Consider the following 15,625-nt stretch of genomic DNA (forward strand, 5'->3'; position numbering starts at 1 on the left):
ATTATATACTCTAGAAGAAAAAGAAAATATGTTTGCTCTAAAAAAATTAGAAAAAAAATCTTAAATAAAATGTACTCCATATTTACAAACTTTATTTACAGTTTTATTATGTAATTTTTAATATAACCAATAAAAACAAGTGTTCTTTTTTCAAATTTCAGTGAATATCTCTTGTTTATTAATATAAAAACAGAGATGCGTTATGTTTTATTTTGATGTAATATTAACAATTTTTTTGAAAACTTGCTTCTTCAAATGTAAAAGCTAATTTTGATGAAGTTATTTTTATTTCAAAAATTGCCATAATTCACCTTTATTTGGTTAAATTTTTTGAATTTAATAATCAGTCAAGTTTTAATGTTTAGTGAAAAAACAAGTATTAATTTTTTGTTAAATTTTTCAATAGATTATTATCCAATTTATTATTCAAATTATTTCCATTAGATTAATATCCAATTTTCATCCTATATAATATATAAAGAAAAATATTGATGTGCACCTTATCAGCCTTCTCAAAATTTAGGTTGAACAGTAACTGCTTCAGGGTTCGTAGATTTATATGGAGCATGTAAGCTAGTTTGGCAAAACAGCTGTAAAAATTTTCTTTTTCCAAAATTTTAAATGTTAAACTGTTTATAATTAACAAGTTGGTATAAAGATGCAGTAACGAGCTTAGAACAACCTCTACCTCAGCCTAAAATTTATACTTTGCATATTTTAAGTACTTTACCAGTAGTCTGGTGCAATTGCATATAAACTTTGTATCGATCATGCTTTATAGAACACAGACATTATATTTGATAAGAAACACATTTAGAAATCTTGCAAAATTGCACACATGCAAATTCAAGTGAAATATTTCAAGAGTTTATACATACAAAACGCATTTTATAATAGCAAAAATATTCATAGCATGACAACTTATTTTGTTCTTTTTTTGATAATTTTCTTTTCTTTTTTTACTACTCTTTTTTCATTAAAACGATTGATTTTAACCACTTAGTTTAGTTTTTTAAATCATTTTTTTTTCAATTACTGCAATACAAAAAATGCCACAATCATTTGCCATAATCCACTTTTATTTATGCTATAATCCACTTTTATTTGGTTAACTTATTTGACTTCAATACTTTTTCTTGCTTTTAATGTAATATAAAAAAAACGATGTTTTATTAAAGTTACGTAATAAAAAAATACATCAGCCTCCTCCAAACTATGGTTGAAACAAAGCATGAAAACAAAATCTCCTCAGAGCTCATATATTGACATGGAACATGTAAACTAGTTTTGCAATTAGTACAAATTTTCTTTTTTAAAAACTCTAATTTTCAACTCTTCATAATTAACATGTAAATCAGTTTATAAATAAAGTTCTTCACCAGTAGTCACATAAAACTGCATATAAACTTTGTATGCAAAAGTGCTTCACTATTAGTCTCGTACAACATACTTATATAAACTATGTATTTAAGAATGCTTTAAGGCCAAGAGCATATTTTAAGAGAAACACATTTGTAGATTTTTTCAAATTTACTTCAACACATTTTTTTTTTCCGTTTCTTAAAATTACACAATAAAATAAAATCTTCATCACCAAGATAAACTTTATTGAAATTTTGCGAGTGAAAATTCTCTTGTACAAATAGATTTTGATACATTATAAATACTCTGAAGAGTACTAAAATAAAATGAATTTCCTGTGTTGATAGTAACACGTGACTTGTATTGATAAACTTAGTATATCATTACTTTGAAATTTATTTCAAAAATCTGTTTGTTTTGATTTTAATTATATTTTTCAACAAAATTGCACTTGCCTCTCTTTCAAAATCAGCGAATCAGATTGCTCATTTTTCTGGCTATTCTGAGCCTGTATAGGGTTTTAAAGTATGCAATCGGGACTTAGATTTTAATGATGTTATTGGTTTAAAGTTGTTCTTCTTTACTTATATCAAAACTTTATTTTGTTTTAAGTTTTCTTATTCGCAAGTCCCAAATACGGTTGAGAAAAACTAACATGTCTACTGGTAATGTTAATGAAAATGTGTCTGTTTGCTTTTTCGAAAAATAAAATACCTTTTTAAGAAGAATTTTAAACCTTGGATATATAATTTGCATAAACTGAAACTTGGATTTCTTTGAGTTTCAATGGACCTTTCAGATAATTAATGTTTACCATCGTCCAGGTTTTAAGAGAAATTGTTGTAGAGACTAGCTAATAAACGAGTCGAAGGAGTTCTGATTTAAGTAAAGGAAAACATTGTAGTTAACGTAAAGAATAATATGTGGGTTTCAAAACTTTCAGAACGTTATGTTCGATGTTTTCATAAATTCTTATTATGATAAAGAAGTCGTAACTATTGGAATTTTTTACAAGTCTTCAAAATCTTCTTTCACATTATGTGAAGAAACTACGCTATAAACGCAGCCTAATTTTTGTTTTGGGACTAATAGAATTAAAAAAGTAAAAATTATTGACGTCACTTTACTTGACCTCCCCCCCCCCCTTGTCAACAAATGTCAAAAATGATCAGACCCCCCTCCCCCCTATTTTCTTGACGTAATTAATGGACAACCCTAAGTTATTCATTGTTCAGTTTTTATGACCATGTAAAGAATAACCCCCACCTCTCAACTTGAGGGGGCCACAAACTTTTCATGATCATAAAACTGAATACTGTATAATTTAAACATAAAATTTGAAATCTGTCGATGAATCCATAACTAGTTTATATTTATGAAAAATTAATAATTCAATTCATTGCCCTCACGTCTAGGGTAGAGGGGCTAAGATTTTAGGGTTTCTGAAACCCTAAAATCTTAGCCCCTCGTAAAAAATGAACGTAAAAAAATTGGGTATATTCTTTTTGTTTAAAAGTTGATTATTTCAAACTTTTATTATTATTATCTCTAGAAACAACAAAGAATATCTAGATAAATTTTACAGTGTTAAACAGAAGTTAAATTTTTAAAAGAATTGTTCAAGAAGTTTGAAAAAGAAAATGATTATGAAATTATGCGGGCCTGTCCGGGAGTCGAACCCGGGACCTCACGCACCCGAAGCGCGAATCATACCACTAGACCAACAGGCCAGATAACTACTACGAAGTTAAAAAGTTTATAAATTAAATATAATGACGACAAAAAAATTTTTTTTAATCATATATACATAAATGTCTTGACGGTAGGTAAAAGATACCAACAACTCACTACGTCGTAATTTTATACAAATGGGTGGCCAAAAGTAGTTTTAAAGAAAGTAATATTTTTTTTCTTTATGTCATTAAACTAACAATTTATTAACTTATTTAGTTCAAACACCTGGACGGCGCTGCGTTTTGACCCAATTTTAAGAGTTTTTTTTATAAAAGTACAAATTTCGATTTTTTTTTATTTTTATTTATAGTTAAACTTAATGAAGGAAAAAATTTTAAGATTTGTTGGGCCCTAATGACTGTTCGGAGTTGTCCCCTAATTTTAGGGGACAACTCCGAACAACAAGCCGCGCCACTGATTGTATTATTTATTATTAATTATATTGTTTCGTTGGAGCAGGCAACTTCTAAAGATAACCCATTACCCTCACAGACCTAATTAGTAAACTGTGTAGTAGGCCATAAATACCGATAAGGACACTAGTACTTCTACAAAAGGTTACAAACTTGTTTTAATTTTTAAGGTGGCACACAACTGAAAACAAGTTTTTTTGTAAATAATCAAAATTTTGATTTTTTTTTTTTTAATGACAATTATTCTATATTAAAATAAAATAAAAAACAGATAATTTTTTTTTTTAATTAATTTTATTATCCATAATGGCCAAAAATGGGTTGTAAAACATGTGTTTTTAGTAAATCTTCAAAACCTAATAACTTAATTTTGCCTCAACTACTGAAACTAAAATTTTGAACATAGCTTCCTAATCATATTTCACCCTGTTTGACCGTGGGAATTTTTATAATTTAAATTATTTCATGAAATATTGCATTTCTAACAAAATCACCTAATATATATATGAAATATCAATAAATTCAGCACTATAAACATCAATATTTCACTTTCTATAACTTTTTATGAAAATTCTGAGGGTTAAATGAAGTATTATATTATGATAAACAAATCCTGAAAATTGTATTATGTAATTCTGTTTTGTTAATGAGAAAATGTGTTTCAAAGTTTAAAAAAATACATATTGAGAAAAAAGCAAAAATAAGAAAAAAATATATAACAACATAAAAATTATCAAAATCCACCAGAGATGTAACTATCAGTTGTTTCTTTTATTTGCTGATCGTCTATGAAACCTTTTTTAACTGCTCTTATTTTTTTTCTCTGCATTTTACTTTTATCCGTTGACTTTGACTTCATATGTCGAATTCTGGTTTTGTCAACTTTACTTGACGAAGCTAATGTAACAATTCCACTCAAGCCAAAGTATTTTAAAACTTCTAATACACCATTAGCACCATCATTATAATGCAGCACTGCTGAGTATGTTCCCATTTCAATTGTAGACTTACTAACAAATGTGTGCTTTGGTACGCGAGACCATATAATAGAATTTAATGCTTCATTGGCATTTTGCGTCGTTCCATGCAAACATTTAATTAGAAGATCATCAGCCTGAAGATCCTTGATGATTGGTAAAATAAGATTCTTAATCCAGATAGGTATACATGATTTTGATTTGTAATTTGTATTATTTAGAGCCCAATATTTGCACCAACTTGCCAATCCTCTTGGGCAAAACTGATGTTGCATTTGCTGGTTTTCAAAGTTGGTAAAATGAAATAAAATAGCATAAACTGCCTATTTCATAGCATACAAGTTGTTGACATTTTGACGAATGGCCATGCCATAATAGTTTTGCATAGAATTTATACATTTTTCTGTTAGGTTACCTCTACCTGATAAAGGTGTTTTAGTGCCTTTGTGTGCTTTGACTAAATTTCTAAGTCGTGTACCCAATCTTTTTTGCACATGACCTACACATTCAAGTTTTATTGGAGTGATGTCAAAATCCTGGTAAGGGTTTGAGTTTTTGACATCTTTGAATGAAGAAGTGTCTCCATCACCTAGAAACTCTTTATAAATTAGATTATTTTTTTTAACCGAGCGATTAAAAATTGTTACTGCTCCTGCAGACTCCATACTTCCAGACGAAGATTTGTGATTTATTTCACATTGATGATCAATTATCCAACACTGATATTCTGGAGTTCCTTTTTTACTGTTCCACATTTTACAGCCCATGCAGTACTTAGACAAAACTTCAATATCAATGCATTTATCCCCAGAAATCGCAGTAACTACACCGTGCAATGAATTGTGACCGCGTTTCTGCCATGTACCATCAATTGAAACTCTTACACATGGTATATCCTGAGCAATGTCAACTTTTTTAGAGTCCTTAGTCGCTAATAACATACTTTTCTCTGAAGCACTTTTATAAGCTACCATAATAGTTTTGTTTAATTTTTGAAATCCATTTTCAGATATACATTTTAAGTTCATGCAAGATGAAAATGTTTTTATAGCTCCATAACCACAGCCTACTTCTCGAAAAGCTATTATTGCACGAATATTAACATCATATGGTGAGTTAGCTGTTACTGCATCAAATTTAGCATTTATTGATTTGTTTGATGAATTAAATCTTTTAACATAATCACAGTGTTCACATTTTAATTGAAACAAATGTGCAAATCCTTTTCTACTGGAATCAACATCTGTTAAAAGTAATGGCTGAAAGCAGTTGTTGCATGCAGTTTAAGCTATAAGTTCTTTAAGAATTGAAAAATTAATAAAAACAAAATAGTTATCTTTTCCAGAATCAAATGTATTCGAGTAGTTGGGTTTGATTTTCCTTTCACTAGAACAGCTACTTGCTGCTTGAGTTGTGGACGATGTCATCGTCGATGATAAGATGTAAGAAGAAGATGATTTTTTATTTCCAACAACACCATTCCATTTTCGTTTTATCCTTCTTGATAAATTTTGTTTAGTTTTATTTCCTTGTTTATTCATTTAAAAACAACTTTATTCCAACTAAATTGAAATCAATTTTTAAATTATTTGGTATAAAATGAGAGAAAAGTTACAGTATAAAAGACTAACATTAACAGATTAAAAACACTCTTGTTCGTAAATAAAATTTTGAATTATGACTTTTAAAACTGAAAACTAACAAGAGTCTGCGTATAACAAATTAAAACCAAGTTTGTGATGGTGTTTTACTGTTTTGAATTCAGAAAAACTCTAATGACTGATGGTTGCTAAGGCGTTGTTAGGGAATTTATTTTCAAGTGTCATCTACTAAAATGATATTAAATCAACTTTTATATCATTTTTGAGACTAATTTTTTTTTTATATGTTCAAGGAATGGTTATAGAATCAAAATACCCAAAAATCTAAAAATTGATTTTTTTCAAAAAACTTGCTTTTTTTCAGTTGTGTGCCACCTTAAAAAGAGAAAATTTAAAAAACTTTCTTCAAAGTAACAATTTTTACTTTAAATATCGCTATATTTATTTCACACGTCAATGTTTTCATCTTCCAAATAATCTTCATTAGTAGCTTCTAAATCGTTCATTATTTCATCTTTTAAATTAATAATTTCTGTTTGTTCCAATAATTCTAAGTCTGAGGATTCTAGTTCTGTCAGTTTTATTGATTCCTTATAAAATTCTAAAATTAAAAAACTTTTTACTTTTTTTGGAAGTTTGAGCACAACTTTCTTCGTCCGTCTAGATTCTAATGAGATAGAACTAATAAAAGGATCGGATGATCTCTACTTTTGAACATTTTAATAATTGTCTTATCAATCCCTAATATTTCATTTAGTTCTTTTGGGTAAGAGAACGCTTTTCTGCAAACATTTCCGGTGGTAGATGTTCCTGCTCCACTAACTGGGGGAAAATCAACTCGGAGATGCTTCCATTTGAACATTAATTGGATAAATTTCTTTTTGCTATCGTATACTGTCTTGAATTCTTTGGTTACTTTCCATTTTTTGAATTTGAGTCGGTATAAAATATGTAAAAGACACTCTAGAAACCTTATCCAAGCATGTAACGGAGATATCCCATAGATAAGTGTACCTTTTTTTGCTGTAAATCCATTTAGAAAGTTCTTTAAACAAGTCATTGTAGTTGGTATAGCTCCGCAAATACAACAGCACTGCGTTGATCATGTGTTTGTTATAATTGCTAAAACCTTTCCATCAATCATGCACAAAATAAGATTGAAATCAATAATAACAAACTTTCCATTAACCAATTCAATATTCACTGAATGCAAATCCTAAATTTGATTTTCTATTTGACGTTTTTTCCCTAAAACAACTACGGCAGTTTCATTGATGAAATGAAATTCAATTGGCCTACAAAATCTTACACTAAGAAGCATTAATTTGGTCCACAAAAAGTTTTTTGTGGACCAAATTAATGCATTTTTTGAATTTGACATACTAAGCTTCAGAGGGGTTGTTACAACTGCAAACATGCTTGAATTTTGACTGTCAACAAAATCAGAAAACGCTTGGTTGTACAAAGCCTGCCCAGTAGATCCATCCATACCCCAACTGCTTAAAAGCAACATATTTTCACTTAGTTTGTTACTGATATCCAAATAAATCCATTATTTCTTTTTGCCTAATTTTTACAATTCTTTCAGTGGTTTTATTCAAGTGCTTGTAAATCTACTTTGATTCTTAAATCACTGACTTCCAAGTGATTATCCAATGGACCACACAACTTAAGTGCTTTTTCAACTGTTGAATAAGATGGATATCTTATTTTAGATGCCTTTTGGATTCGTTTATAGCCAGATACGCTAATTTAATACGCTAACATAATTTTTGAAAACTTAAATTTGGCAACCATTTTTGACTTTGATCGTCGCTATCTCTGAGATTACTATCACTAGAGTAAAAATATTTTGTATTTTCCTTAATCTGAGTATTATAAAGCAGTAGAAATTTAGTTTTCGAAAATCTGAGACAACTTTTTTTCGTATTTTGGCCACCCCAAAACACATAGTGCAAGCCCTTCAATGTCACTGCAATACACGATAGGAGTATCTTTTTCTACCAACTATACATTTATAAAAAATCAAAATGAATAATACAAATTGCAATCTAACTATAAAAATCTTTTTTTTTGGTAATAGTTTACTTACCTCTTCGCTTTCATTAAACTCCAATAGCAATGGAAGTTTATCACAATTTTTTAATCATTTTGCTGTTCTCAATCAGTTTAATATTGAAATCAGATTCCACACTTTTCCGCCCTGCCTCACTTCTCAGAAATCGTGTAACAATCATGTTGCAATTACTTAGAAATCATAATGAAGTTATAAAAAAAATTAGCTTTAAACTCATAACAAATTTATTTTTAAAAGTATTTTTAAGCAACAAAAACTTACCTGGAATGTAGTTTTAATTAAAATTTGTTCAATTTATCTAAAGAAAAGAAAGGTTTCTTAACCTCAGTCTTTCCGAAAGATACAATGAGTTGCTTTGGACCAAAAGTTTTCAAAGCTAAGGTGTTCCCTGGGTCATTTGTGCTGAAATCTTTGATAGAGCTGGACAGAACTTTTCCTTGCGTTGTTGGGGATGTTGATTTTACAATATCAGTCATATTCTTTTGTCTTTCTAATTTCGTACAAGGATGTGGAATTCCTTGTCCCACTTGGGCATAGCAACCTTGACAAATTAGCCTTTCTGCAGGTTTATTTGAAACATCTTCACCGCCTTGATAAACAAGTTTTTCCGGCACATATTCAACCATAGGGGCCAATATTTTTTTCATTTTTGAATTGTACCCATTTTCACAAATAAAACATTCACATTTTCTCCCTCTAATAACTCTGGTATTCAGGTCTAAATTTTATAGCATATGTATAGCAACTATAATAACCAAAATAACGAAACTAAATTTTAACTGAAGTAAATTAAACATCAATATAGTTAAAATTACCTTCATAACACGGCTGCATAATGAAGTAAGGATCAGTCCCTGCAAGCCTTTTACTACATTTTGAGCAAAGCATGGTAGGAAGGTCAGGGTTATTCGCTGAATAACCTTTTCAGAATATAGTTTTGAAAAGGTTTGAGTAGTCATTTTTCTTTTTATTTAGATTTAAATTAGTTGTTTCAACATTGTTCATTAGTCTTAAATCCTTGCCTTTCCTGAAGCACCAAATGCAAAATTTTTTAACAAAATCACTATGTCCTTTTGCATGTTTAGGCATTTTAAATGAATGCTTCAAATAAAAATTTCTGATATGGAGTGATAATAATGGCATGATATATCGATCATATCAATCAAATGTCAATATAATGGCTATAAACATGCTTTCAGTTCGTATATTAACGCGTGCAAGGAGTTATTATGCAACTGTTAACAAATTAGCAACTGCTACATTTTACTAATTGGTAATAATTAAAGGTTGCTTTGATTTGTTTTTATTTCAATAAAAATGTAAATAGAAAGTAATGAAAATTACTTATCCGTCTGTAAATTTCGATGATAAACAAAAATTTTTAAAAACTTTAAAAAAAAATTGATAAATCTATCACAAACATTTCTGAAAATCTAAATACAGGGGCATGGGTATGATTTTGTGGTGTTCGAAACGATCCCCGAATCCCCCCTAGGGTATGGTTCCAAAAAACACTTTTCAATTTTTTACTTGTTTTATATTAAACTAGATCAAAATTCATCCACAGATTTCAAATAACATAAAAAAAAAATTTTTCGTTTAAAAGTTGAGACCATTTAAAGTTATTTCAGGGGTAATTTTAAGCTTTGCATGGTTATAAATCTTAAACGAAAAAAGGTTTTTTGATGAAATTTGAAATCTGTCGATGAATTTTGATCCAGTTTATGATAGAACAAAAAAAAATTTTTTTACGATTAAAGAAGACGTAGTTCTAGAAAGAGGGTAGTTAGGGATTGGGGTGAGGTTGGTTTAGCTTCAATTATCCTAATTTTTTTACTAGTCATTCTCATTCGACACCAGTATCAACATGCTAGAAATTTGAGTATACTCTATGCCTCTTAGTTACCTATCTTGAACAACATTTTGTTGTTCAAGATAGCACTCCCTTAAAATATATGATTTCTCCTAAGGCCCCCACTAAAAAAAGTTGCCGTTTACATTTTTTGAATGAAGAAATGTTTTCTAATGATAATCAAAAAAAAATTTCTAGGGATGTGTTGCAAGGTCTTAGAGTATGTTCCTATGCACCGTGTTTAAATGACATTTATAAATTATCGGAATGTTTAAATTTTACCAGGATTAAACTTGTCCACTGCGTTGTCCAATGTACGCAAAAAAAAAAGAGTATAAATTTTAGAGTATGAAGAGTAGATGTAAAAGAGGCCATTTGACTACTTTGTTCCCTAAATTTTCTATGTAACCCCCAGTGTAGACCTTTTTGATACCCCTCCCTAAGAAAACATTTTGACAACCCCTCGAAAAACATTTTTCCTCAATGCACGGTTGTTTAGATATTAGTAAAAAGTGCTATGTTAATAGTCTGGTCGCTACATGTAAAAAAAAAAAAAAAGGAAAACTAAACATTTCGAGTGGACATTTCAATTTTTGTATAGACTTGTTCCATATAACTTAAGAAGTTTAAACATTTTTACATGCCGCTTGGAAACTGCTTATAACTTTAGTTAGAGACAAAAATAGATACTACTTTTTGAAAAGATTTCAAGTATAAAATATCCTCCATGTTTATATAAATCGAATACCGCAAAGCATTAATTTAGTTTTTACAAATTATTGACAGGGGGTTAACAATTTGTAAAATTAGATGCTTTAAATATAAATACTTAAATTTATGTAATTAAAATTTCATAAACATTATTTAAAAAAAATTTGTTTATAATTTCTGCCTAATGTTGTATTAAAATTATAAAACAGTTTTAACTTAAATCTAAATCTAAAAAATAAAACTTGTTCCCGTTCTTTATTTACGTTAAAAAATGTTTACTTTTCAAAAATTGTTTACTTCAAAAAATGTGTTTTATTTATTCAATTTATTGATTATTAATAAAGTAAATAATGACGAGTAGCAAAAAAACGCAGCATTTTAATCTAGCTCCTAAAAAAGAAACTAAAAATGCTTGCATACTTCATCAAGGGGAAGTTGGTCATAATAATAACGAACTGCGTAGTTTTACTGAAAATGCGCTTGCGAAAGTGAAGAATGCTTGGTAAGTCACAACCTAAATGTCCAACTCAATTTATTTCTTTATATATGCCTAAAACAATGGTACGGAATAAAATAATAAATAGCATGAATTTGATAATAATACTTTTTTTTACTTTAGTCAAATTCGAAATGACTTTAAAATCATAAACATTCAACCTGATACGTGCCCAACAACTCTTCTGTTTCATTAAAAATGTTACGATAAGTATGTGAATATAAAAAAGTTAAATATTCTACAATATCGGAGAAATAGAACAGAAAAAGAGAGCGTAGGGGTGTATAATGCATCAGGTAAATTAAAAAACCCTTGGGATCAAACTCGGAACTTCTCGCATATGAGGCGAGTGCTCTATTACTACACCACTACCGCATTCAGTTTATATAGTTAATTCAATTTAATGATGATATTAAAATTATACTTTGATTATTTCTAGGCGAATTATGACAATTTGAAATCCTTGTTTGATGATGATTTCTTCAAAACTTTAGATAATTACTCAAATATGTTAAATGATATTGATATTTTTGGACCAACATCCGCTCTTTGGTTTTCCTTTGTTGAAATGTTAAATTTTTTTTTTGCTTTGCTTCGTTCAACGAAGGTTGGTAACTGGACTCCTCATTTGGAGGGAACACACCAAATGCTACCGTAGTTTTTTGCAAATGATCGTCCAAATAATTCTCGCTTTTTAACTTTCTATTGGACCGAAATGATGCAAACTCCTAAAACTTATCGAAGTATTTATCAACAGTTTATGTAAGCTTGTACTCCAAAATATTTTGTTTGGATTTCAACAAGTTTTAGTTTTAAAAATAGCTTCATAACTTATTATCCGTTTGACTGGAAACTTCTCCGTACGAAAAACGAGCGGTACGTTTAACAAAGTTCCATCTGACCACTGCATTGAACAAACTATAAATCGTGATCAGAAATGCTAAGAAGGAATAAAAGGTTATAGTACATCTGAAGAAACTGATCAACTTGAGGTTGAATGGATGATCATTCCACCTGCTCCAGAAGATGTTTTGCAGTTAATTTCCGTGCATGTAAAAAGTCAAAATGTGAAATACGGGTTTGTCTTTGTCGATCACACCGATTGAATTGTACGGATTTGTGCAATTGTTCGTCTTGCAAAGACACAAATAGTTGGGACGACACTTTAACAGAATATTATTCGACTAATTTTTATGCAATTTCAGGAATTTCTGAAACTGATTGAATATTTATGATATGTATATATATATATATATATATATATATATATATATATATATATATATATATATATATATATATATATATATATATATATATATAATATATATATATATATATATATATATATATATATATATAGATATGTATAGATATATATATATACATATATATATATACATATATATATATATATATATATATATATATATATATATATATATATATATATATATATATATATATATATATATATATATATATACGCACACAAACACACACGCATGCAAAAAAATCGAAAATGTATTTATCCTGGATGTATGAATGAAGTCATCAATCAAGAACTTCGTCTCTTGTAATATTTTCCCTCTTACAAATCTATTCACGAAATTTTTTTTTAGAAAGAATTTACCTTAAATTTACCTTTTTAGAAAGAATTTACCTTTAACGTAAATATATATATATTTGAAAAAGCGATTAGCGTGACGTCTATAGTACCAAGTAAGGGCCCAAATTTGACCCTTTAAGCACTTTTAGAATTGCTCGTAAGTTTTTCTCAAGATATTTTTTTTTATTAGGTTATAAGGTTTTCTTAAGAGGATATTTAACGTTTAACGTAAATCTGTATTTTTTACTTTGATAAAAAACATATATATCAGCGTGACGTCATCAGTACTAAATAGGGGCCCAAATTTGACCCTTCAAGCACTTTCAGAAAGGCACGTAAAGTTTTTCTCACTCAACACATCATCCTTAAACTATTTAATTAGTTTTTGTCATGTCCACTTCATTTCTAAGAAAAAATTACACGTAGTGTCTGACTATAAGGTTTGCAAGCGTAAGAAAATACGAAAAACTTTTAAACTTTTAAAATAGCTTCGGTTCTTAATTAGGGGTCGTCCATAAAGTACGTACGCTCATAGGGGGGAGGGGGGGTCTTCAAAAAGCGTACGAAAGCGTATGGGAGGGGGGGGGGGAGGGTTCAATTTAAAAGTACGTACTTCGATTTTCTAATTTATCACAATTAACCAGCTAATCAATAGAAAAGTTACATTCTGACTAAAGATTCTAGTTTGCCAACATAAAAAGATGTATGGTATATGAAGTAGAGGGTATAGTTTTCCTCTATGCACACACATGTATGGGCGCCCTCAGAATTTTTTGATGTTCCAGATAGGACACTTTCACACATCGTGCAAACTCATAACTTAAGTTTGTTTATACCTATGCCAAATGAGGAGGCCTTGCAAAATATCGGGATGGCGGAGGCCTGTGAACAAAAAGCCTTAAAACGCTTACCCTCCCGACCCCCAAAATGAGAGGGGTGTAAATTTTGCATGGTTATAACTTTTAGATTTGGAAAAAAATTTGGATGGCCTCCGCCATCCAAACTTTTTGCAAGGCCACCTCATTTGGCATATTAACAAACTTAAGTTTGCACGTTGTGTGAAAGTGTTCTATCATCAAAAATCAAAACATCAAAAAATCCTGAGGGGGCCTATGCACACATGCCCGCCCTTATCTACTGGCCCTGAGTAAGACCTGAGGGCCGTGGTTGATGGGACGGAGTCACCCCAAAAAAAACGTGTCAATGGCGTCTCAAAGACCGCTAGGCTTTGCTAAAATAAAAAGTTTCTTAAAATAGCAAAAGGGCACAAAATTTGCTGTTGCTCCCTCCCACTGGGTTTTACCCTTTGTTTTCAATATTACTGATCTCACCTTAGACTCGTTTTTTACTTACTAAAGAGGGGTGCCTGAAAAAAACGTCCACCTTAAGTATAGTTTATTTACATTTGATTCGTTAAAAAAACAATAAAAGTTTTTCGCGATTTCACCGAGAATCAAACCTGGATCTCCGTCGACTTTTGCCGCCGCACAAACCTTTCGCCCAAATACACACTTACAATAGTTAATTTTAAATTTATTTAAATTATTATTTGCATTTATACTTGAAGACGTTTTCAAAATGCGTAAGCAAAAAGCTTTGCGGTAGTATAAAGTATCTAAGGTACCCTCCGTCTTTTTTTTTTTTAATTAAACTTTTTAATTAAGAAAAAAAAAAAGGAGGGATGGGGGGGGATATTTGAGGGGGGGGGGGGGATATTTGAGAAACGTACGTACTTTTAAGGGGGGGTGGGGACATAAAAGTACGCATGGCAACAGGGGGGGGGGGTCAAATTTCAAAATTTTTGGCGTACGTACTTTATGGACGACCCCTTACCGAGAATATTTTATATGGCAACAATTTCTTTTTTAATTAATTTCTGAAAAGTCAATGGTGCAGCCTTATTTTTTAGCGTAAATCAATATATTAATACAAAAATTTCACAAAAATATAAATTAAAAGAGGTAACAAAAATCTTAGCGCGCTTTAACTTTATTTTTATTTAATATCTTTTTAGAGTAAATCATATGTTTATTTATTTGAAATCAATTTTCTAAAAATCTGACTGCAGGATTTCAATAATTTTATTTAAAATTTCAGAAAAATTATAAATAAATAATTAATGATATTTTTCTGGTCATTGCTTCAACTTTTTTTCAATATAAAAATTTGTTTTTACTGTTGTGATTTACTAATATATCAAAGTGCAATTTCATTAATTGTTTTGTTATTTATTATTTTTGAGAGATGAGAGATGAAAGAGAGAGAGTTTGTTACTTATTCTGTTACTTATTTTTGTTAAATAATAAATAACAAAAATAAAAAAACACTTCAATATATTAGGAAAAAGTTATAACAGTAAAAGTAATTTTTTACATCGAAAATAAGTTGAAGCAATATAGAACATATCATCAATATAGAACATATTTATCTAAAGTTAAAAAAATATATTATTATTTAATAGGGTTTTCCCAAAAAACAACATTTTTGAAAAATATATGGATGTAACAATAAAACATATAAAGAATATAAATAATATAAATATATAAATGATGTGAATGTATAAACAATATATATATATATATATATATATATATATATATATATATATATATATATATATATATATATATATATATATATATATATATATATATATATATATATATATATATATGTAAATGATGAACAACAATTGATCGATTAGGCTAACACTGTATCCTTAAAGGCATACTCACTTAAGTTTTGCTGTAACTGGCTTACTTAGCCAGTTACAGCAAAACTTACAAACCAACT

General features: G+C 29.2%; 1 non-coding gene across 1 annotated transcript; it reads right to left on the bottom strand.

The window, feature by feature from the left end:
- Window positions 1–3,020: 3,020 nt before the first annotated feature.
- On the bottom strand, window positions 3,021–3,092 carry trnap-cgg (transfer RNA proline (anticodon CGG)). The gene has a single exon. It is a non-coding gene; the product is annotated as a tRNA-Pro (tRNA).
- Between the last annotated feature and the right edge of the window lie 12,533 nt (window positions 3,093–15,625).

This window comes from Hydra vulgaris, chromosome 01, assembly GCF_038396675.1.
Source record: "Hydra vulgaris chromosome 01, alternate assembly HydraT2T_AEP".
Lineage (NCBI taxonomy): Eukaryota > Metazoa > Cnidaria > Hydrozoa > Anthoathecata > Hydridae > Hydra > Hydra vulgaris.